The 22,446-nt window shown below is 40.8% G+C and overlaps 1 protein-coding gene and 1 long non-coding RNA gene across 5 annotated transcripts in view; one reads left to right on the top strand and one right to left on the bottom strand.

Annotated features, from left to right (window-relative positions):
- PCDH9 (protocadherin 9) overlaps nucleotides 1-22,446 on the bottom strand; it is a 963,669-nt gene that overhangs the window by 600,457 nt on the left and 340,766 nt on the right. The window lies entirely within an intron of this gene.
- LOC142826474 (uncharacterized) lies at nucleotides 87-10,011 on the top strand. Its single transcript, XR_012900622.1, has 3 exons — nucleotides 87-192; nucleotides 2,602-2,816; nucleotides 9,649-10,011. It is a non-coding gene; the product is annotated as an uncharacterized LOC142826474 (long non-coding RNA).

The raw sequence follows: 22,446 nt of genomic DNA, 5'->3' as shown, positions 1-22,446 counted from the left end.
TGCAATGGTAAGTAATTAGAATAATTCATTTACATTCCGTGTGCAACGAAATATCAAAATTTTGATTTTAATGTTTTATGTTTCTGCTCTTAGTTTCAGGGGCAAAATTATCTGAATTTTCTGCACTACTGTTATTGACATCTATTTCTGTTGGCAAAGACAAAAAAGGTAGTTAATTCAGTGAAGTAGAAGGTAAGGTCCATTTCTTTACTGAACATCCAAATTCACAACTGTGTTGAGTGAGCAAACAAGGCAGATGGATGGAAGACAGCATTTCTAAACCCCCTCTCCATTTATTTTAAAATGGAATTATAATTCCTGCAAAGCTCATCTTTTTCTCTAGGGCATTTTGGGCCTGACCTTATCCTTGATAGCTTTCAAGAGGCTTTGGAGAAAAATTATGTTGATGGGAGGTGGCTGAATTGTTATTGACTGTTGCTAATAATTATGTTTTTATGTTGTTGTCCCACACAATCTGTTAATTTCACTGAGTATATTCAATTCACCAAGTAGGTAATAAGATTTTATTTTTGGATTGAAATAGTAAATCTGCCATATCTTAAAAATGATTCTTTAATTAGTCGCAGTAAAAAAGTAGAGAAATAAAATTGCTGTGCAGTTCATGAGGGGCTTCTAAAACTCCTTAAAAATATTATCCTTTAGCTGGCCTGTACATGTATAAACCAAGACATAAGGGAGGCAGAAAAAGGTGACTACCAAATCTATGCATTACTTGCTTCCCACCTTTCTCATTCAGAAATGTATTTACATAGCTGTAATAAAGATGGGGAAACAGATTTACACTAGCCACACTTTTCTGCAGGGACTGATACTTCAGTCAGAAAAAAAGGTTAAATTATGCTAAATTTAATTGGACATTCCACTTCTGTGTTTTGAAAGGTGACAACTTGAAGAAAGATAAGTAGATAGGCTTTATTTGGAATATTTTTTATTTCTTTTCATCCCAGTTATTTGGGGCAATTTGGCCCTTCTGAAATAGAAGTCTGTTTATTCTTTATAAATATTTTATTAGTCTCAGCAATGTCATCTTATTTTTTATCCTGTGTACAGAATGACAGTTTGACTGAACCAGTCAGATTCACACTTACCCTCTTTGCTTGCATGCATGATGCCAGGTACACAAAGGTATCCACTAGGTTCCCTCTAAGCTGCAGGGCAGCACAGCTTCACAGGTGATTAATCAGCCCCTCCCAATCAGAGGCTCAGGGCCCTTTGCACTTAGCTGACTGACTAGGCAGGGCTGATTAATCACTTGTGAAGCTGTGCAGCTCAGAGCGAACCCTGGTATCCAGGATGCTTGGTCATCTACCTCTGTGCACAAACTTAGGCCAGGTTTACACTGCAAGGGAAGGCAGAATCAAGATACACAACTCCAGCTATGTTAATTAGGTAGCTGGAGTCAACATAACTTGATTTAATGAGAAGTCCTGTGGCATCTTACAGACTAACAGATTTATTGGCGCATATATTTTCGTGGGCAAAGACCTACTTCGTCCTTGCTTTTCATCCCGTTCCACAGACTATCAGGGAGTGAGCGAAAAATGCTTGCATTCCGTGCATGCCTCTCACACCTGGCAGGTGAAGGGAGCTCATCAGCCAGGTGTGAGAGGCATGCACAGATTGCAAGCACTTTCCCCTCACTCCCGTAGCATCCCGGGAATGGGATGAAAAGCAAACCATGTCCCAGAGAGCACAGCTTCTATCCCCCCCTCGCCCCCGCTCCCGCAATCTCCCCAAATGGCACCCTTGCCTGCATAAAGTGCTTCTAGAAACCAACCACTTTGCAAATGACTACTGGATTGGTAAGTACCTATAGACTATTTTATGATACTTGATTCATTTTAGTTTCTTTTAATTCTTTGCAAATTGTATTGTAGTAAGTTGAGGGTCAGTAACATGGAGTCAGCAAGCCTAAATAGAGGCCTGTAACATGAAAACAGCAACAGGCCTGCAATCTAGTGAGCAAGACTTTGGTTCAGTAACACAGGAGCCAAGAAAGAGGCCCCATTGATAATTGTGCAATTGTGTAAGTTAGGTGAAGCATGGAAGGACACAGGGAGGCACCATGCACAGACTATAAGCCAAAGACGAGTAGCGGAACAGCATAATAAGAAATGTCTTGTTACAAAGACTCCCCAAAAACTAATGCACATACTGACCTAGGTTCAGGATCAGGTCGGAATTGACAGCATGAAGGATAGTAACTAAGCCCCCACTTCCGTAAGGTGAGGGGTGGTAACTAGGCAACAGAGGGTGGCAACCTGGTACGTAAAGAAGTGATGTAAATTGTTTGTACCTGTCTATAAAAAGACACCACAAAGGGTACTCTCTGGCCGACCTGGGAGGGGGCGCAATAGACACCTGAACAGCAAGTGTCATGCCTAGACTTACAGAATGCACAGTGGCTTAACTCTGACTAACCGCTGTTAATATCAGTTATATGGCAATAGGCCTACTAAGTGGGCCAAGTGCGCAGTGGTGTATCATTGTAGAATCTCTGCTACCAACTGTCAGAGCTTCACATTTGACAATAAATCTGCTTAACTGATTTCAAACCTTGCCTGAATCTGTCGTTTCCAGGAACTCCCAGAGATCTCCTGTGTTGACCCAAGTGCACGGGGTCTAACACTCTAGATAAAGGGAGCACTGATAGTTACGCACACAGCCAAAAGTTTATCATCACCAACAGAATAGAGGTCCTGTCAGGAGTGCACCAGGACAACCCCGAGAACCCTGACCAAGCGACACTGAAACACTGACAGTACGGACCACTGAAGTACGACAGGTATCTGTTGGTAAGTGTATCTATTAGTTAGCCAGAATTGTTGGCTAACCGGCAGTCCCATTCCACCAATGTGCTGGATAACAAAGCTTTTACTGTACACACACACACACGCATGAAGACACACACACATTTAAAGGCACACACACAGAACATTTAAAGGCAAGATTATCTATTTGAAAAACAATATTACTAAGCATGGAAGTGCAGAAATAAATTTACCCAAACAATTTTAACTGTCAACTTGTACTTCTTAGGTGGTTTCCATGAAGTAATTATTCCAGATGCATAAATTCTTCCTTTAAATTTAAACTACCATAGAATTCTGCCAGACCTCCTGGTGGGTGGAAAAACCTTAAACATAAGTGGCCAGATTTTGTCACTCACTCGGAGTGCACATGATCTTATTCTGAGTAGTCTCATTCATTTCAACACCAAATAAGTGGCATAATGATATCAGGCTGTTGCTGCAGATAAGTACAGTTGACAAAGGTCTCCAGTTTTTCTTGGAATCAAAGGCAATTCTTAAATCATAGCTGCTGTTAAATTATTATGATTAGCAGAGGATAATTGAGAGTGAGGCTGTCTAGGTTAAGAGGTTGACCTCATTCTCAAATAGTTTTTTTGTTTGTTTAGGTTCATATCTTAGAGCACATTTGTATTTTAGAACAGAGAAAAAGAAAGAATTTATTTCTGGGTGTAGTTCAGTTTTTACCTGAACAGTACTTATAAATGAACAAAATGTGTAAAAGGTCACGAGAAAAGCACATTGTGTAAAAAGGCAACATAATGAAGCAACAATAACATAAGAGATAGCATTCCAAGTGATCAAGGAGAAAGTGATCAGTACAAACAAGCCATCCTCTGAAATATAGCTTAGAATGTCTTTCTCCCATCTTTACCATGTGTGAAACTAGTGTATGGAGACCTCAGTGTAGTGAGAAAAATGCTGTCACCCTTGCTAAGTTGTTACACTGCATTAGATTACATAATGATCATGACAAGCTAGTCAACTAGACATAGTATAAGGTGGTTATCACACTAATGAACTGTATTTCGGGGGGAAGGGAAAGCTAATATGCTCCAAACAAGGCAAGGCTGTACAAATGGCTGCCAATATGAAACTTATGTATGAAAGCACAGACAAAATCCTTTAATATTGTATAATGTTGTAATGTCTCCTTTGCTAAATAGACAATGAGAAACAGGTGGTGGATCATAAAGATGAGGTTGTACTTAACAGTGTATTGACAGGGACAGTGATAAGGAATACCTTCTTCTGCTGTTAGTTCCTAGTAATCTCTGCCCTTTTATCTTGGATGTGCAAACAGTCACGCAGTTCCATCCTTTTAAAGCATCCAGACTAGATTACTGTTATTCACTCTATCATGGGCTAAATGTTAAGGTTCTGTAGTAAATGCAAAATGTACCTGGCTGCCCATTTCTTCTGTGAGCAAATTCCCAAAGAATACAATTTACCACACTCTCCATTGGTCCACAATTCAGTAATGGTGTCAGATGCAGGCCTGGGTCTTAATCTTCAAGGCTATTAAAATTTATGAGCAAGTTATATGAAATACGGCTTCAATTTTATAACAGTCCCAGATGGCTGCCCTCTTCCCAGGCAATGCAACCAATGGGACCAAGATAGGATGAAAGTCAGAGATAACGCATTTTTGGGTCAGATTACCAAAGTAGAAAAGGCTAGATCAAAGCTCTGCTTTCTTCAGGGGAAACCTCCCCCCCGCATATCCTATGTTTGTCAAAAAATTGCCACCATAATGAAAGATTAGTACACACTAACTAGAGGGGCCAAGGGCACAGAAGAGTTCTTGTTGCCCAGAGTTTTAACAAAACATCTTCTACTGCTCTGATCCCTTCTAGTTACAGTTTCTTTTCCTTCTATTATGGTGGGAAATTTTTGACAAATAGAATGGCTGGATAGACAACTCTGAGTGACAAATAAAAGCCATCATGGAAAATGCTGTGGGGACATAATTAACTTTATTCAGAACATAAGCAGCACAGTGATAAGAATGAAAGGAAAACCTAAATTCAGATATGCACAAGTACAGCACCTTCTTCCCTAGAGGAATTCTGGGAGGCATTTACACAGTAGCTTCCACAGCCTTCAGGAAATCAGGTTCAATTCCTACCTCATTTTTGGGTAGGCAGGCAACAATTTCTATTTTCAGGAATGGGCAATGACTACAATCTTGATGGAAGGACAGGAAAGGAGGATGGTCCAATGGACTTTTCCCTGTTCATCCACCCAAGAAAGGTTCAGACATGATTTTCCCTTTCATAGTTTGAGGGCAGCACTTCAGTGTCAAACAGCACTTAACAGTAATTCTTCATGAACAAAATTTGAGTCTTCTGGTATTTTTTCTCTCAGGGTACATCTACACTAGCCCCCTAGATTGATCTAGGGAGCTAATGAGGGCACCCAGAATTGCAAATCAAGCCCGGGATTTAAATATCCCGTGCTTGATTTGCCAGAGATAAAGAGAAAACTGATGCTATCATCAGTTGGCCAGTTCCAACTACCCTCAGAGAACTTGGTAGATTCTTAGGATTTGCGGGTTATTACAGAAGATTTGTAGAGAAGTATTCTATCATTGCAAAACCTTTGAATTCTCTTCTTGCTGGTGCTCCTAAAGGACGTAGATGAAATAGAAGTCAGTCACTTGAGAGTAGATGGGATGCAGCTTGTCAAGAGGCCTTTGAAACCTTGAAACAAAAATTGACCAACATAGTTAGGATCCCGGACAAGCCCCCACTTGTAACCACCACGAGGCGGATTTGAACCTGGGATCTCAGTGTAGGAGCCTCTACCCTCTGAGCTAAAAGCCATCTGGTTTCCAGCTTATGCTGTAGATTTTTCTTTGTCTTAACTGTTGCTATGGTCTAAGTGCCACTGCATTGGTCAGTGAACCACACGAGGTGTGTGGGTTACATAAGCACCATGATTGTCAGCAGGTATTGGAGATGGATTGGCCACGTGCTTTAGGTGGAAAATTGATTTTATTACCAGAATAGCAATAAGATGGACACTGGAAGACCAACAAAAACAAGGCTGACTGAAAAGAACATGGTGAGGAGCTGTTCTTTAAAGCCATAGTGTGATCATGGCAAAGCAATGGGAGAATTACCACACCGTTTCCCACAGCACCCACTGGCTGGAAATGGTGAACACTAGACACTGGGATCTGTGGTCATCCATGACTGTGGACATTCAAGTAAACAAAGAGTTTGTTGTCTAATCCAGATGATCCATGTGCAGCTGATGAACTGGAGGTTCCCCATCCCTGCTGCATCAGATAGATCGGTGGTTCATAGCCTGTGGTTCGCAACCCCCAAGGGGGTCGTAGATGTCTTTCTCGGGGGTCACCTTAGCAGTGGGCATAAGCACCATCCACCCGGATCAAAGCACCGCACCATGCTGCTCAAATTACCTTGGGGGGTCGCAACACGAGTGCAATAAAATATGGGGGTTGTGGTTGAAAAAAAATTTGTGCATCACTGAGATAGATGGTTAGTCACACCACAAATAATGAATGAGGAATAGTTAAGCACTACCTGTGAACAATCCATAAACAGTATAATTGTTTAAAGTTTGAATTAATACATGATTAAAGATCAAAGAATGTTTGTAGATAAACTGAGAACTAAATGGCAAATTAATTGAATTAGCTGCTGTAAATAGATCACATAACTTTATCAATTAGATAGCACTGTGGGATCATTTATCTATTACCTCCCCCCCCAGAAATTTCCCCTCTATTCATGGAATATTTGCTTTCATTTTAATATGTAAGCATTATTTTTAATGATTATTTAAAGTTCTACCCAAAACTATATTCAGTATGCCAGGGATAATTTGCACTGGCTTCATAGCATTACCTCATCTCTCTAGGACTATAAAAAAAGCTACATGTTCTCTATGGAGATTCTGGGACATAATTTCCTGTAAATTACAGACACTGATAATACTTCTAGTCATGGAACACAGATACTGAATTATTTTGGACTACTGAAAATATATTCTGCATCAGTAACAAATAGTAGCTTCTTTTGTTAAAGCAGCTTTTTAAATACGATTTCCCTGCTAGAATCGAAAAAGTAGTTTGTGCTATTATTCACTTACTCCTCCTACCCTTCCTAACAAAATCAACATTATTTGCAAAAAATCAGCAGAGCCATTATAAAATGTGTTTGTTATAATTAAGGAGGCAGGAGTCTTATTTTCAGGCTGTAGGCTGCATTAAAATGCCAACCAACATCAAGACTGATTTAGCACTACCTCGGGTTTACCAGTTACTTAGTACTATAGACACGCATTGCTGAAGTTTTATGTATTTAGCAAGTCTTTTACTCTGCTACAAAATGTTTTGGTGTCACTTCCTGACTCCATAAAGAAGGTAGAGTGAACCATTTTGTCAATCACAAAGGTATCACAAAGGTGTGAATAAAGACATTGGCTGGACGGCCTGCTACTTTCCACATCCTAATGACATAAAAAAAAAACAACAACAGGCATGTAAGAACAATTTGCACCTTCTCTATCAGAGTCACGTAGCATGGAGACTCTTGACTATTTCTTTCCCTTTTTTGCCTTTTTCCCCTCCCCCATTCCCTATTTACTTTGAAACTGGACATTTAAGAACTCAATTCATCTGAAGAAGTGCGTTGTGCCCACAAAAGCTTATGATACCAACTACATATTTTGTTAGTCTTTAAGGTGCTGCAAAACTGTTTCTTGGGGTTTTTTTTAAGTGTTTCCAGTTACAGACTAATTCAGCTACCCCTCTGAACCTTTTGTCAATATTTGTCCTCAGTCTTACAAGATCCAATTTCTGAAGGTGGTGGAGTGAATTAGTTGTGCCATTCCTCCTGAACCACTCCCACAAACACACTTCTTAGCGAGGGAAGAGAGAGTTTTAAAATGAAGAAGGAACAGAAAAAAGGCTATCTCACAACCTTGTTCTGTAAAGTTCTCAAAGCAAAAAATAAGTGCAAAGTTTCTACCAAACTAAATAAGGCAGGCCAAGTATAGTTTAGGTACAGTCTTGCAAATTCTTATGATGTGCATAGCTTTATACATGTGCGTATTCCTCACTGCCATCAAAAACAAATTTATTCACATAAATAAAGTGACTCATATTTAAGTATTTGTAGAAACAGGGCGTTAGACAACAACTGCTTTCAGTCATGGATCCTGCTCTCTTTTATGCTTGTGCAGCACCTATAATATTGTAATGTTACCAGTAACAAATATCAACAATAAACAGGCTGAGAACTTATTTGTTTATTCTGAAATAACTTCATTTGATGAAGGGCACAGACCATTTTTCACTAAGGCTTGGTCAAGTTTGGTTCATGTTAAATTTGCTTGGAACACATCCAAACCAATTTGATTAAGCATGCAATTACAGAGACAAAGACTGTACCAGATACCACAACAAAGTGAACAGACCATCAGGCGGTAAGGGGGCAGCATAAATTAGCTTAAATAACAGCACACAGTTTAGTGTAATAACTGTGTTAGAAGAGAAAGGTTTGCAACATAATCATTTCTTTTTAGCATCATATGCTATCACAGTATTTGGTAAAAACAGCACACTTAAGAATTTGTCACATATAGTGGGGTGTTAGCCTGTCGGTCATTTTGAAATGCATTGTGCCATAAATTGGCACAGAAATGATAAGTACAAAAGAGGTCATATAATTCTGAATAGAATTTCCCATGATAGACAGTAGGACTGCTTAGAAGCTTCACAATGTGGCCCATTAGAATATTATTTGTTTTCCTCAGCATATTTATCAATCACTTCTGATTCAAAGGAACTGTTAGAAAACCATAACATTTCCATGATTTTGAAATGTTTATTGGTTAATAAAAAAGTGTGAAAGAAACATATAGTTTGTGTGGCATACATCTTAGATAAAATCTTGCTACCAGTCAAGTCAAAGAAAGATTTCCTGTTGGTTTCAACAAGAGCAGGTTAAGTTACAAAGTGTTCACAATAAACAAACTGTTTATCTTTCTTATTTCCCCATCAACATATAAAATACCTCTTTTGGACTATGTAACCATGATTAGGGGAATGGTAGGTGAGCATAGCTACAGACTGGAGGGTCTAAATCAGGGCTGGGCAAGATGCAGCCCAGGGGCCAGATCCAGCTTGCCTATCACTTTGATCTGGCCTGCGGACTGCATCTGACGGCTTTCTATTTATATCCTGCTGTCATGCCACCAGGGTTGGCTCAGGCATCAGAATCCTATTTAAATGGCTCACAGCTTTCAGTCACAGCATTACCCAAGCAGGGGCTGGAGCAGCAGGCCTTTTATATAGTTGTAGCAATCCCAGGCGGCTGCCAAGCAACATGGTAGCGATGGAGCTGGGACCTGCAAGCCTTTTAAATAGCAGCAGCAATCCCAGCAGCTCCCAGGCAATGCAATAGTGGTGGGGCTGAGAGCCCTTTCCTGTGTTTTTTCTTCAGAGTCTCCTGACCCAGACAATTCTGGGAGGAAGCTACTCTCCAGCCCAGCCCTTCCACCCCAGACCCCACCCCTTCTTGGGGGGAGATGGAAGCCAGCCCATGACCAGTATCAAAATTCATTAAGTGTTCCTCCTGCAAAAATTATTGCCCACCGCAGTCTAAATACTACACTCTGGTGCCCATGCTTCTTTGAGATCTCTACCCATCCCTCACATTTATCCTGAAACTATAAGGTATGCTCAGGTGCCAGCTGGCACCAGGAGCAGGCAATCTAAGAGTCTTGACCATGGGAGACTTTAAACCCGCAAGTAGAACTTATATATTTTTTTTCTTTCTCCAAGGCTAGCTGGCAACTGGATATGGCATGAGAAGCAGAATGCAACACACAGCATGAGATGAATCACAGAGTCCTGTGCCAAAGCCCCACTAACAGAGCTATGGGTGACCAGTCCCAACTGTGGATTAAATGGTGAAGGGCAAAGAAGTGCAACTTCTCAAAGCAGCAAGCTAACACCTAGCTATGAGTTAAATAGTTGCATCCCCACCAGTCACTCTGCTTCCTGCAGCTTTCTGTACCAGTTGGGCATTTGTCTGGCGAGCGTGTGAGAGTGGGACTGACTGATGCACCAACGTCTCCCACTTAAACCTATTCAGTGTCCAGGCAGGCTATTTGTCTCACATCAATTCCTGCAGTGATGGCCGAGTGGTAGATAGAGACAAATGGCCTGCCTGAACACTGAATGGATTTAAGTGGGAGGGATTGGTGCGTCAGTCAGTCCCAGTCTCTCACCTCTGCCAGACAAATGCCCAACTGGTACAGAAAGCTGCAGGAAGCAGGGCGACTGGTGGGGATGCAGCTCCTGGGAGCCTCCAGTGATAGATCTGCATGCATAGCAGAGAGGGCATGATGGATGCTTGTCATAGACACTGCATCCTGCCCCTGCATCACAGCAGGGGCAGTGCTGCTTTCCCCAGTCTGAAGAAAGAGTATAAAGAGATTGAAAACTAGGCCTTCTCTATTTCCTGACCCAGTTGCTTACCACAGCTTGGTGATCATCCAATGCTATGCTCAAAATACAAAGAATGTGAAGGACATACAACACATTCTTAACATCTCCTTTCTGGACTTTGAGAACTCAGCATAGAGAAGAATTGCCAACATCACCCAAGAACCAGCGTGATAGGACCTTAACATAACTTCTCTTAGCAAAACTTGGTTTGCCATTAAGTGTCAGATCAAAGAGGCTGATGCCAGATATTCCTTCTACTGGATCAGTTTGCTGGCTCTCAAAAAGTGCGTGTCTGGTGTTAAGTTTTGCCATATATAAATCCATTGTCTATCTAGTGGAAGATATGCTATGTTCCTTAATGCAGTTGCTCCTGGTAAGACAAAAACTTCAGAAAAAAAAAGAAATATATTAAGGCCTAGCCAGTATCATTACATCAATTCTACTGAATGAAAAAATTGTAATCCATGCAGATTTTAATGCCAGGGTCGGTTGTAATAGACAGCCTTCTTACCATCTAGATTGCCAATGAATTAATCATTACCAATATTGTATTCCAGCAAGTCAACACATTTAAAACAATTTGAATTTATCTTCATTTCCTCCACTGGCATTTGATAGATTTTTTTTTTCAGATGCCAGACTGACCAATGTGATAAGAGTTATTTATTGTTGGTCTGTCCATAGTGTAGTGTGGAGAAAAATGGTGATAGTTGTCTATTGCAAAAAGTGCTGGCTGCAAGCCAAAATCATAAGGAAATGTCATGTTCAAATGCTCAAGCTCTTAGATGAACACAAAAGAACTGCAGCAAACATGCTCAGAGGCTTTTCCACTGGAAAAAAAATGAAAGATGATTGGTGGAAGCACACTGCAGAAAATACTAAACAGGCTGCAGGCCAGAAAGACCTTAAATATTTTTACTATGAATTGAAATTATTTTGGTCTCAAATAATTGCTATCCATTGTGCAGATGGCAGTATACTACATCCACACAAGAAAGCCATCATCAATCGCTGGGCTGAACCATTTAACATTCTATTCAAGCTGTTGCTGTCAGAATCCCAACAAGGGCAAGTCATGGCCAAACGTGAGGCTGGGAGCAGTGAAGTTCGTAGTCAGATCCAGGCCAAGGTCAACACCAAAGGTGAGAGTTTGAGTCAGATTTTAGTGTCCAAGTAAGCAGGCCAAGCCTAAATCAAATGAAAGTAATGCTAAGAATTCCAAGAGCAGAAGACAAGAATGCTCATGAAACCTACAGGATATCCAAGATGTTACATGGCCACGTCTTGGAATGACCGTCGGGCTTATGTAAGATAGGTAGCCAATCAGGAGCCATAGGGCTGCTGTCTGAGAAACGCCTGTTGCTGAACTTCCCATTATCTGCACCCAAGTGAGTCACAAGAAATGGAACACAAATTGCTTAGAATTGCTGCTGGGTAGAAACCGGGAGATATCGGCTGACTAGTAAAGCTAACAGCAGGCCTGAGTTCTAGACTCATAGGACCTTCAAGATCCTATAGATCAGTGTTTCTCAACTTTTTTAATAAAGTACCCTTTTAATATATATATATATATATATGTACCCCTAGTACTTACAGTTTTCAGACACACAGAATTTGTTTCTACCATTGCCACACATTTGTTTAAACAACATAATCAGAGCCGGGCGGGCAATTACATTTTTGGGTGTAAAAAGTAGAAAAATAATAAAGTGCTGTAAAACTTAAAACAAAAATTCAGTTTTCTCCAAATTTCAGTTGTGTTGACATATCTTCCAGACTTCTCTTGAGTGCCCTTAAGGGTACTCGTACCACTGGTTGAGCAACACTGCTATAGATCATCTACCACCATCCCCAAAACAAAGAACTAACTACACTGTTAAATATTTCTAAGACAGGAGTCACTATCTATCACTTGTCTTAAGGAAAGGCCCTCAAGACTCTGCTTCAAGGGTGCCTTAGTTGTGCATATATACAAACAAAAACGGTCACAGTAGTCTGAGACAACTAACTTCCGGGCCCAGTAGTCTAAGACAACTAACTTCTCTCTATTCATAGATAGATTTTGGCATGCTTTTGTACGGTAGACTCACTGATCATCACTTCAGTCAGCCTGGCTTTAGTACAGGATGCAGGTGCGTACATTTGATTTTTGCATCCCTTCAAATTCAGGAAAAGTGTCAGGATCAAAACCAAGACCTCTGTGTCGTGTTTGTAGACCTGACAAAGCCGTTTGATGCTGTTAGTTGCAAAGGGGTCTGATGCATCTTGCATGTAGTTGGGTGCCCATATAAATTCAAAGCATCCTAAAGCATACTGTCTAGACTGCTGGAAATTGGCATTTCATCAGAACCACTCTTTGTCATGAATGACATTAAGCAGGGTCCTGTGCTTGCAACAATGGTATCTTTGGTGCTACTTTGGTGCTACTCTGCTAGATTCTTTCAATCTCTGTGAATGGGGTTTGGATATGCGAAGACCATTTTCTTAAGTGTTAGTCACCCACAACTCCAAGCCAAAGATAACGGGACTGTACCTCAGGTCTCCCAAAAAATACCACCGATTTGTATTTGCAATAATGAGGGCACATTTTTGTGTAGGTTTTTATGTAGATACTGAGATTAATATTCTAGAAGCATGCTTAATGCTTTTTAAAGTAGGAGTTGGGGGGGGGGGAGTTGTTCAAGGAAAACTTAAAACTGGAGTTCAAACCTGCCTCGAGATATTATAGAAGTATCAGGGAAACTATTGTGACAGTGTCCTAAATCTCCATTCCATCCAGAGCTTAATATTAACCATAGTGTCTGAAAACCAAATCAGTTCTGTTTTGCAGTACTCTACTGTGCACATACTCTGTAGAGGAAATGGTAAGGAAAGATTTCTGATCTTCTCTCAGCTTCAAAGGGGTTATTAAAAAGAAAAAAGAGAGAGAGAAAAATGCAAGTTCAAAGGGTTTCAAAAACATAATATAATAGTTCTCAATTTTTTCTTTCCTCCATATTCTGGATCACTTACTAAGGCAAACCACTTCCCCTCTCGATCCCAACTTCATATCTTTCTTGGGGTGAAATGAACAAAATTATATTAGGACCATATTAAGTTGAAAATGTACTCACTTTAATGCTATGAGTGTTCAGGAATCAGGGAAGCAGTGAAGTTGGTCTTCAGGGAAACTTATGCACACAGCTGACCTTTAGTAGACTGCTGGATTGGTTGGCTACTCTTCTTGGTTTAAAGAGTCAGAAGATTGGCTCAGCAGCAGCAGCAGATCAGACACTGCTCAAAGGATTTGCACACAGCTAAGCCAGCTCTTTTGCCTATTGTTCCCAAATCTGCTCGCACCCTATTCAAGCCTTGCTCCTGCCTTGGCCCCAGTATTGGCCCTTCCTTGCCTAACACCCAAATAACCCAGTTATTTCCGTAGCTGTTCACAGAGGTCCCTTCTGGTCTTGAAATTGATTTGCAACCTGAATCAATCCACTTTTGTAATTGCTAACCTTCCAACTTGCTGCCAGCAGAAAATCTTATCCTTATCCCAGCTGAATTTTCAAAGAAACACTATCATCCATACAAGTACAGAGAGGGCTTTGTTAAGTAAGTTTCTGAGGCCAAAAAACCTTAACATGGGCAGCAAGTACAACAGATGTCACTGCATGATGACTGATGGATGCTTCATGCCTGTGGAAAGAGGTGCTTTAAATGCCACCCAAAAGAACTCTCTGGACCACAGGTTGAAAACTCCAGCCTAACAGATCAGAAAGCAGGACATTTCAGGATTAAGATTAACACTTTATCGTTAACTCCCCCTCCCCATTATGTCTAGTTCACTGCATATGCTCTGTAAAACAATGCATTCACTATCAGTACAGATCCAGCAAGGTGCTGAGCTCATCAATTTCCATTAACTTCAAAGAAGGTGGATGATGTCGCTGCTAATACTTAATTAATAGGAAACAAAAGTTGACTTTAAAGGAGCAGTGATATAAAACTTTTTTCTTTGCTTGGTTTGCTAGACTGGCAAGTTTTTCTGCAAAAGCAGCTGCTTTTGCGCAAAAACTTGCCAGCTGTCTACACTGGCTGCTTGATTCTCATAGACTCATAGACTTTAAGGTCAGAAGGGACCATTATGATCATCTAGTATGACCCCCTGTGGTTCAGGCCACAGAATCTCACCCACCCCTCCCTGAATAATCCTCTCACCTATATCTCAGATATTGAAGCCTTCAAATACTTTGAAGACCCCAAGATGCTGAGAATCCTCTAGCTGTGATCTGTACCCCATGCTACAGAGGAAGGAGAAAAACCTCCAGGGCCTCTGCCAATCTACCCTGGAGGAAAATTCCTTCCCGACCCCAAATATGGTGATCAGCTAAACCCTGAGCATGTGGGCAAGACTCATCAGCAAGACACCCAGAAAGTTCTCTAGTAATTCCTATCATCCCTCCATTGACCTCCCTCCATTGACCTATTTCCCACGGATAATGAATGGTCAATTAATTACCAAGATCATGTTATCGCATCAAACCATCCCCTTCATAAACCCATCTAGTTTAATCTTGAAGCCAGATAGATCTTTTGCCCCCACTACTTCCCTTGGAAGGCCGTTCCAGAACCTCACTCCTCTAATGGTTAGAAACCTTCGTCTAATCTCAAGTCTAAACTTCCTGCTAGCCAGCTTATATCCATTTTTTCTTGTGTCCACATTGGTATTAAGCTTAAATAATTCCTCTCCCTCCCTGGTATTTATCCCTCTAATATATTTAAAAAGTGCAATCATGTCCCCCCTCAGCCTTCTTTTGGTTAAGGTAAACAAGCCAAGCTCCTTGAGTCTCCTTTCATAAGACAGGTTTTCCATTCCTCGGATCATCCTAGTGGCCCTTCTTTGTACCTATTCCAGTTTGAATTCATCCTTCTTAAACATGTCCACATTGGTATTAAGCTTAAATAATTCCTCTCCCTCCCTGGTATTTATCCCTCTAATATATTTAAAAAGTGCAATCATGTCCCCCCTCAGCCTTCTTTTGGTTAAGGTAAACAAGCCAAGCTCCTTGAGTCTCCTTTCATAAGACAGGTTTTCCATTCCTCGGATCATCCTAGTGGCCCTTCTTTGTACCTGTTCCAGTTTGAATTCATCCTTCTTAAACATGGGAGACCAGAACTGCACACAGTATTCCAAATGGGGTCTCACCAATGCCTTGTATAATGGCACTAACACCTCCTTATCCCTACTGGAAATACCTCGCCTAATACATCCCAAGATCGTATTAGCCTTTTTCACGGCCATGTCACAATGGCGGCTCATAGTCATTCTATAATCAACCAGGACTCCGAGGTCCTTCTCCTCCTCCGTTACTTCCAACTGATGTGTTCCCAGCTTATAACTAAAATTCTTGTTATTAATCCCTAAATGCATAACCTTACACTTCTCACTATTAAATTTCATCCTATTGCTATCACTCCAATTTACAAGATCATCCAGATCTTCCTGTATGATATCCCGATCCTTTTCTGAATTGGCAATAGCTCCCAACTTTGTGTCATCTGCAAATTTTATTAGGACACTTCCACTTTTGGTGCCAAGATCAGCAATAAAAAGATTAAATAAAATTGGCCCCAAAACTGATCCCTGAGGAACTCCGCTAGTAACCTTCCTCCAACCTGACAGTTCACCTTTCAATATGACCTGCTGTAGTCTCCCCTTTAACCAGTTGCTTATCCACCTCTCAACTTTCATATTAATCCCTATCATTTCCAATTTAACCAATAATTCCCCATGTGGTACTGTATCAAATGCCTTACTAAAGTCGAGGTAGATTAGATCCACTGCATTTCCTTTATCTAAAAAATCTGTTACTTTCTCAAAAAAGGAGATCAGGTTGGTTTGGCACGATCTACCTTTTGTAAAACCATGTTGTAATTTGTCCCAATTGCCATTAGTCTCAATGTCTCTAACTACTTTCTCCTTCAAAAATTTTTCTAGGATCTTACATACTACAGATGTCAAACTAACAGGCCTATAGTTACCCGGGTTGCTTTTTTTCCCTTTCTTAAAAATCGGAACTATATTAGCAATTCTCCAGTCAAATGGTACAACCCCTGAGTTTAGAGATTTATTAAAAAATTTTGCTAATGGACTTGCAAGTTCATGTGCCAGTTCCTTTAATATTCTTGGATGAAGATTATCTGGGCCCCCCGATTTACTCCCATTAAGATGTTCAAGCTTGGCTTTTACCTCGGATATGGTAATATCTACCTCCATACCTTTAGTCCCATTTGTTAAGTTACCATTATCCCTAAGCTCTTCATTAGCCTCATTAAAGACTGAAGCAAAGTATTTGTTCAAATATTGGGCCATTCCTAGATTATCCTTATCCTCCACTCCATCCTTAGTAATTAGCGGTCCTACTTCTTCTTTTTTTGTTTTTTTTCCTATTTATATGGCTATAAAACCTTTTACTATTGGTTTTAATTCCCTTTGCAAGGTCCAAGTCTACCTGACTTTTAGACTGTCTCACTTTGTCCCTACATGCTCTAACCTCAATAAGGTAGCTTTCTTTACTGATCCCTCCCATTTTCCACTCCTTATATGCTTTCTGCTTTTTCTTAATCACCTCTCTGAGATGCTTGCTCATCCAGCTTGGTCTAACACACCTGCCTATAAATTTTTTCCCTTTTCTAGGGATACAGGCTTCTGACAGCGTCTGCGACTTTAACTTAAAATAATTCCAGGCCTCCTCCACTTTAAGGTCCATAATTTCTTTAGTCCAATCAACTTCCCTAACTAATTTCCTTAATTTATTAAAGTTAGCCCTTTTGAAATCAAAAACCCTAGTCTCAGATTTATTTTTGTTTATTCTTCCATTTAATTTGAACTGAATTAGCTCATGATCACTCGAGCCAAGGTTGTCCCCTACAACCATTTCATCTATGAGGTCCTCGCTACTCACCAAAACCAAATCTAAAATAGCATCCCCCCCTTGTTGGTTCAGCAACTACTTGATGAAGGAATTCATCAGCTATCACTTCTAGGAAAATCTGAGCCCTATTATTATCACTAGCACTTGTTCTCCAGTCTATATCTGGAAAGTTGAAATCTCCCATAATTACACAGTTTCCATGAGTATTTACTTCATTAAAAACATTAAAGAGGTCTCTATCCATATCCAAATTGGATCCTGGTGGTCTATAACACACCCCAAGCACTATCCCAGGGGAGGATCTGATAGTTTTCTTTCCCAATGTGAATTTTGCCCCAACAGACTCTGTCTTCTCCATTCCATCACTTTTTATTTCTTTACAATCTACCTCATCTTTGATATACAATGTGACTCCACCACCTTTACCTTTATTTCTGTCTTTCCTAAACTGCACATACCCTTCAATACCTGTACTCCAGTCATGCCTAGTATTCCACCATGTTTCTGTTATTCCTATAATATCTGGTTTCACTTCCTGGACCAATAGCTCTAGTTCCTCCTTTTTGTTACCTAGGCTCCTTGCATTGGTGTACAAACATCTTAATTTTTGCTGTTAGGCCTCATTCACATTCTTTACCCAATTTGGCACGGACGTTATACCTCCAACATGACCTATTAGACTAGTATCCACCTCACCCTTCCTCATGTTCATTCTCCTACCCCCAGCTATATCCTTTCTTACTTCGTTTTCCTCCCTCTCAGTGTTAAAATCTGGCGTAGAGATTACCTGGGCATCTCCCAACCGTCTCCCCCAAATTCCTAGTTTAAAGCTCTCTTAATCAATTGAGCCAGCCTCCATCCTAGAAGTCTATTTCCCTCCCTACTTAGGTGAAGTCCATCCCTAGAGAACAGTCCTCTGTCTATAAATGCCTCCCAGTGACCATATATCCCAAAGCCCTCCTTATAGCACCACTGCCTAAGCCATCTATTAATCATCATAATCCTGTCACATCTTAGTTGCCCTTCTCTAGGAACAGGCAGAATCCCACTAAAAATCACCTGAGCCTCACTTTCCTTGAGCATCCTCCCCAGCCTAGCATAGTCTCCCTTAATTCGTTCCAGTGAGAATCTAGCTGTATCATTTGTTCCTACATGAAGGATGATCAATGGATTCCTTCCAGCTCCCTTAATAATACTCTTCAACCTCAGTTCCACATCTCGTATCTTAGCACCTGGCAGATAGCACACCCTTCTATTCTCTGGATCAGCTCTGGTTACAGACCTATCTATTCTTCTCAATAAAGAGTCCCCAATCACATAGACCTGCCTTTTCCTAGTGACAGTGAAATTCTCTAGTCTATCTCTAGCTTCCTCTGGCTGCAAGTCCTTGCCATTCCTATTTTCCCTTGTAATCCTCTTTAACCCATCCTGTATCCTCCTAATGCTCATTATTGGTGTTGTCTCCATTAAGTCTTCCCCTTTATCTATGGGACTAGCCACTCTTCTCTTCTTCCTTACCCCTCCATCTTCATTATCTACCTGCTGTACCCCTTCTTCATTCTCCAGCTCCACATACCTGTTCTTGAGCTCTATTTTTCCTTCACTGACCCATCTTTTCCTCTGCCTGGTTCTCTGAGTCACATGCTTCCACTGTCCATTTTCTTCGCCCAGCAGTCCCCCCTCTGAGGCCTTTGATCCTGCTTCCATCTGCATATCTAAGCTTTCCCCTTCAGCCACGTCATGCCTTTGCCCCATCATCTGCTCAAACCCCCTTCTAAACTCGACCAGAGTTTCCACCTGCATCTCCAGTCCTCGGCTCTTTTCTTCCATCAGCTCTATAAGGCGGCACTTCATGCAAACAAAACTCCTTTCAGGTACCCCCTCCAGAATCATGTACATACCGCAGCTACCACATCCAATCATCCTCCTTGTTTTCTCTACTACTTGTGCCATGGCCACTACTGCCTCTGTGTTTTATCTACTTTCTCACCAAAATCCTATTAATCCGGTGAACACAAAAACAAACCAAAACACTCCCTCCACAGCAAAAACAAACTCCAAACAAGTTCCAATATCCAAACTCCCCTTACAAACTCCCACTCAAACTCCCCTGTTTACAGCTCTGTTTGCTTGGCTCCTGTGCCGCTGCAGCTATCTGTCCGAAATCTTGCACAAATTCTTTGATGTTCCCATTCGGGCAAAAGCCCTTTTCTGGAAATGTTTTTGCATAAGAGGGCCATTTTTTGCGCAAGAGGGCCAGTTAGACAGCTAAAAACTGTTTTGCACAAAAAAGCCCTGATGGTGAAAATGGCGATAGGGGCTTTCTTACGCAACACCACGTCTAGATTGGCATGGATGCTTTTCCGCAAAAAGTGCTTTTGCAGAAAATCATGCCAGTCTATACGTAGCCTTAATGTTAAAATATGACAGAGTGAACAAAGCATTTTCACAGGCCCACCTCAAACACTGAACTTTTGTTTCTGTACTATAAAGTTAAGCTTAAAAAAAAAGGTATGTAAATGAGACCAGTGTATGTATTTTAATGATATACAGATTGTACCAATGTAAAACAAAGTCAAAGAACCAAAGTCAAAGTGAAAACAAAAGAAGTAGTGAGAGTTTAGGCCTATGGCTAGTGCTAAATTAGCCCAACTGATAGCTGTTACATAGAAATCTCATTACATATGTATACACAATATTGGGTTTCTTCTCTCAGTTCAATGTGAACAGAGCAAGATTTTCAGCACAGGTATTGTTATGACAAGGAGTAGTCAATTTTTCCAACTCCAAAAGGCTGATGTTCAGTCAGGATTAGGACATAAAGATACTACAGTTTGGTTGTTTTTATTTTATTTTATTTTATTTTATTTTATTTTATTTTATTTTAACTCCTTTTGTATTTTGTACTTGGGAAACTCAGCACTGAAGCGCTTTCAACATAGTTGGAAGATATGGCTTAACATTTCCAAGAAAATATTACTAGTAAAAAACATGTTTGTTTTCAAAAATATTCCTTTAATGGTTGAATTTAAAAAAAAAAGAGTCGCTTAAATTATGATGAGGCTAGAATTAGACCTGATTCAAAGAGATGTGTGCGCATTATGTCAGCACTCTTGTTATAAGAAAAATAATTACTTCAGTGACTGCTGCAAATAACTAGCAAAGGTTTGCAAGCATATTAAAAAGAGTACCATTACAACGGAATTCTTGGTAATTTAATTAAGAATTGAACAACAGCACCCGGTGTGAAAGTTACACAGCAGGGTCCCTCTAAACGTTCTGTAATATATAAACGAGACTAGACTTGCTAGAATTCAACAAAAGCACTAAGTATGCCATGAAAACCTTGCAAAACAGGGGGTGAATGTACAAAATGGGAAACAAAGCCTTGCTCTTTTAAGAACCAATCGTTTGTTTCTAAAGTCCAACCACAAAGACCATTCACATTCAATTATTGTCCACCATTCCATCTTAATATATATATGCCAGATGCAATTCCAAGTCATTGCTCACAAAGCAGAAGCATTGCAAAACCCCTTTGGTGTGGGCCACAAATGTTAGCTGTTCTGTGCATGTTACTGTTCCCAGGTTTAAATGGTTCATGCTGTTTATATTTGATTTTTATTCACCTGTTCTGACCTAGCAGCTAGAGGTATGCATTTAAATAAAATGTGTATCAAAGTATACTTTCCATTTCTTTGTTTGCAACCTCGTTTTACTCCCCCATGGACACACACTATTATTTCCTTGCCAAAAATCCATTTAGTAGAAAGGAAAATGCACTGAAAGGTTTTAAATTAAAAAAAGAACACCATGTTAGATTGGCTGTATGAATCTGAATTACAGGCCACTGTCATTACTTGACTGGACCTAAATGTTATGTTTTAATAAATGGATGCAGGAAATACAGGCATTTGTAACTTCCCAACCAGCTGAATATAAATGCCATTTTGAACCAAAGTCTGCCTAAGGAATAATATATCAGATATGTTCATTAACAGATAAAGGAATTCATTCAGCATGCTTCTAAGTAGATTCCCTCTGCTAAAGAATTCAAGTGTTACAAGTACAGCTCATATCTGACTCTTACTTTGCAATTTTGAGCTCTTTGCTATACTCGGGAGGATTAACCCCTTTTATATCTTGAGGGAGAATTAAGCCTGCTCTGTACTTCAACAGATGCACATTCCAACCAGCTGAAGTACCACAATGTAATTCTCTTATCTGGTAAAAATAACTAAATGAACATCTACTGATATGTGGAATTACAGTGCTTACTCCCAGCCTTCAAGTTTTAGCTTCACTTCCTGTCCACAAATGATTGTGTAGTTTTGATTACAGACAGTTTATTAAACTGTTGTTATGAACCACCCCAGAAGCATTTGCATTTCAGCAGACAGGTTGGTGGGTGAAGAGGGGACAATTAGATAAACGGATAGGGCCAACGTCTTCCATTTGAATAATTTGTACGATCCCACTGAGCTATAACATAAGATATTATTTATCAGTACATTTAAAACAGTGAACCAGGAGTCTTTTAAGATGAAAGACTTTCTATGAATAGAATACAGGTTGGATCTCCCTGGTCCAGCACCCTTGGGACCTTGGTTGTTCCAAACCAGGGATTTTGCTGGACCAGGGGAAATCAGCTCTCCCCTGCTGGCTGACCTGCTTGTGGTCTCTGGCATGGGCTCCCCACCCTGCTGCCCCAGGGGACCACTTAACCACTCCAGGCATGCTGCCACAGGGTTCCTGGCCACCGGCTGTGCTGTGCCAGGTGTTTCTTACTGGGGCCGCCTGGCTACCATACCCCACTAATAGGGCCACTGATTGCCATTGGGGATTCTGGCTGCCCATCTCCACCAGCCCTGCTTTAGCCAGGGGGTTCCTTGGCAGAGACTTTCTGGTCACCCCGGTCCCGCTGCCCTTGAGGAATTCTTGGGGTTCCTGGCTGGGGCCACCTGGCCTCTGGCAGCTCAGCTGCAGCCGGGGATTCCCTGGTTGGAGCCAGAACCCCCTGGTCACGTGGCCCAGCTGACACTGAAGGTTCCTTGGCTGGGTCCGAAGCTACCAGGCATTGCCTGGCCCCACTAACGCCTCTGTTAGGCCCTCTTTCAGAGAATAAATATCATCAATAAACAACAGGTTTCTACTAATGAAAATCTTCTGAACTCATTGGGAGTTGTGCGAATAAGGCAGAAAGTCTCAAGGTCTT

Source organism: Pelodiscus sinensis, chromosome 1 (genome assembly GCF_049634645.1).
Source record: "Pelodiscus sinensis isolate JC-2024 chromosome 1, ASM4963464v1, whole genome shotgun sequence".
In the NCBI taxonomy this organism is placed as follows: domain Eukaryota; kingdom Metazoa; phylum Chordata; order Testudines; family Trionychidae; genus Pelodiscus; species Pelodiscus sinensis.
The sequence above is the reverse complement of the archived record's forward strand: the minus strand, read 5'-3'. Positions and strand labels throughout refer to the sequence as shown.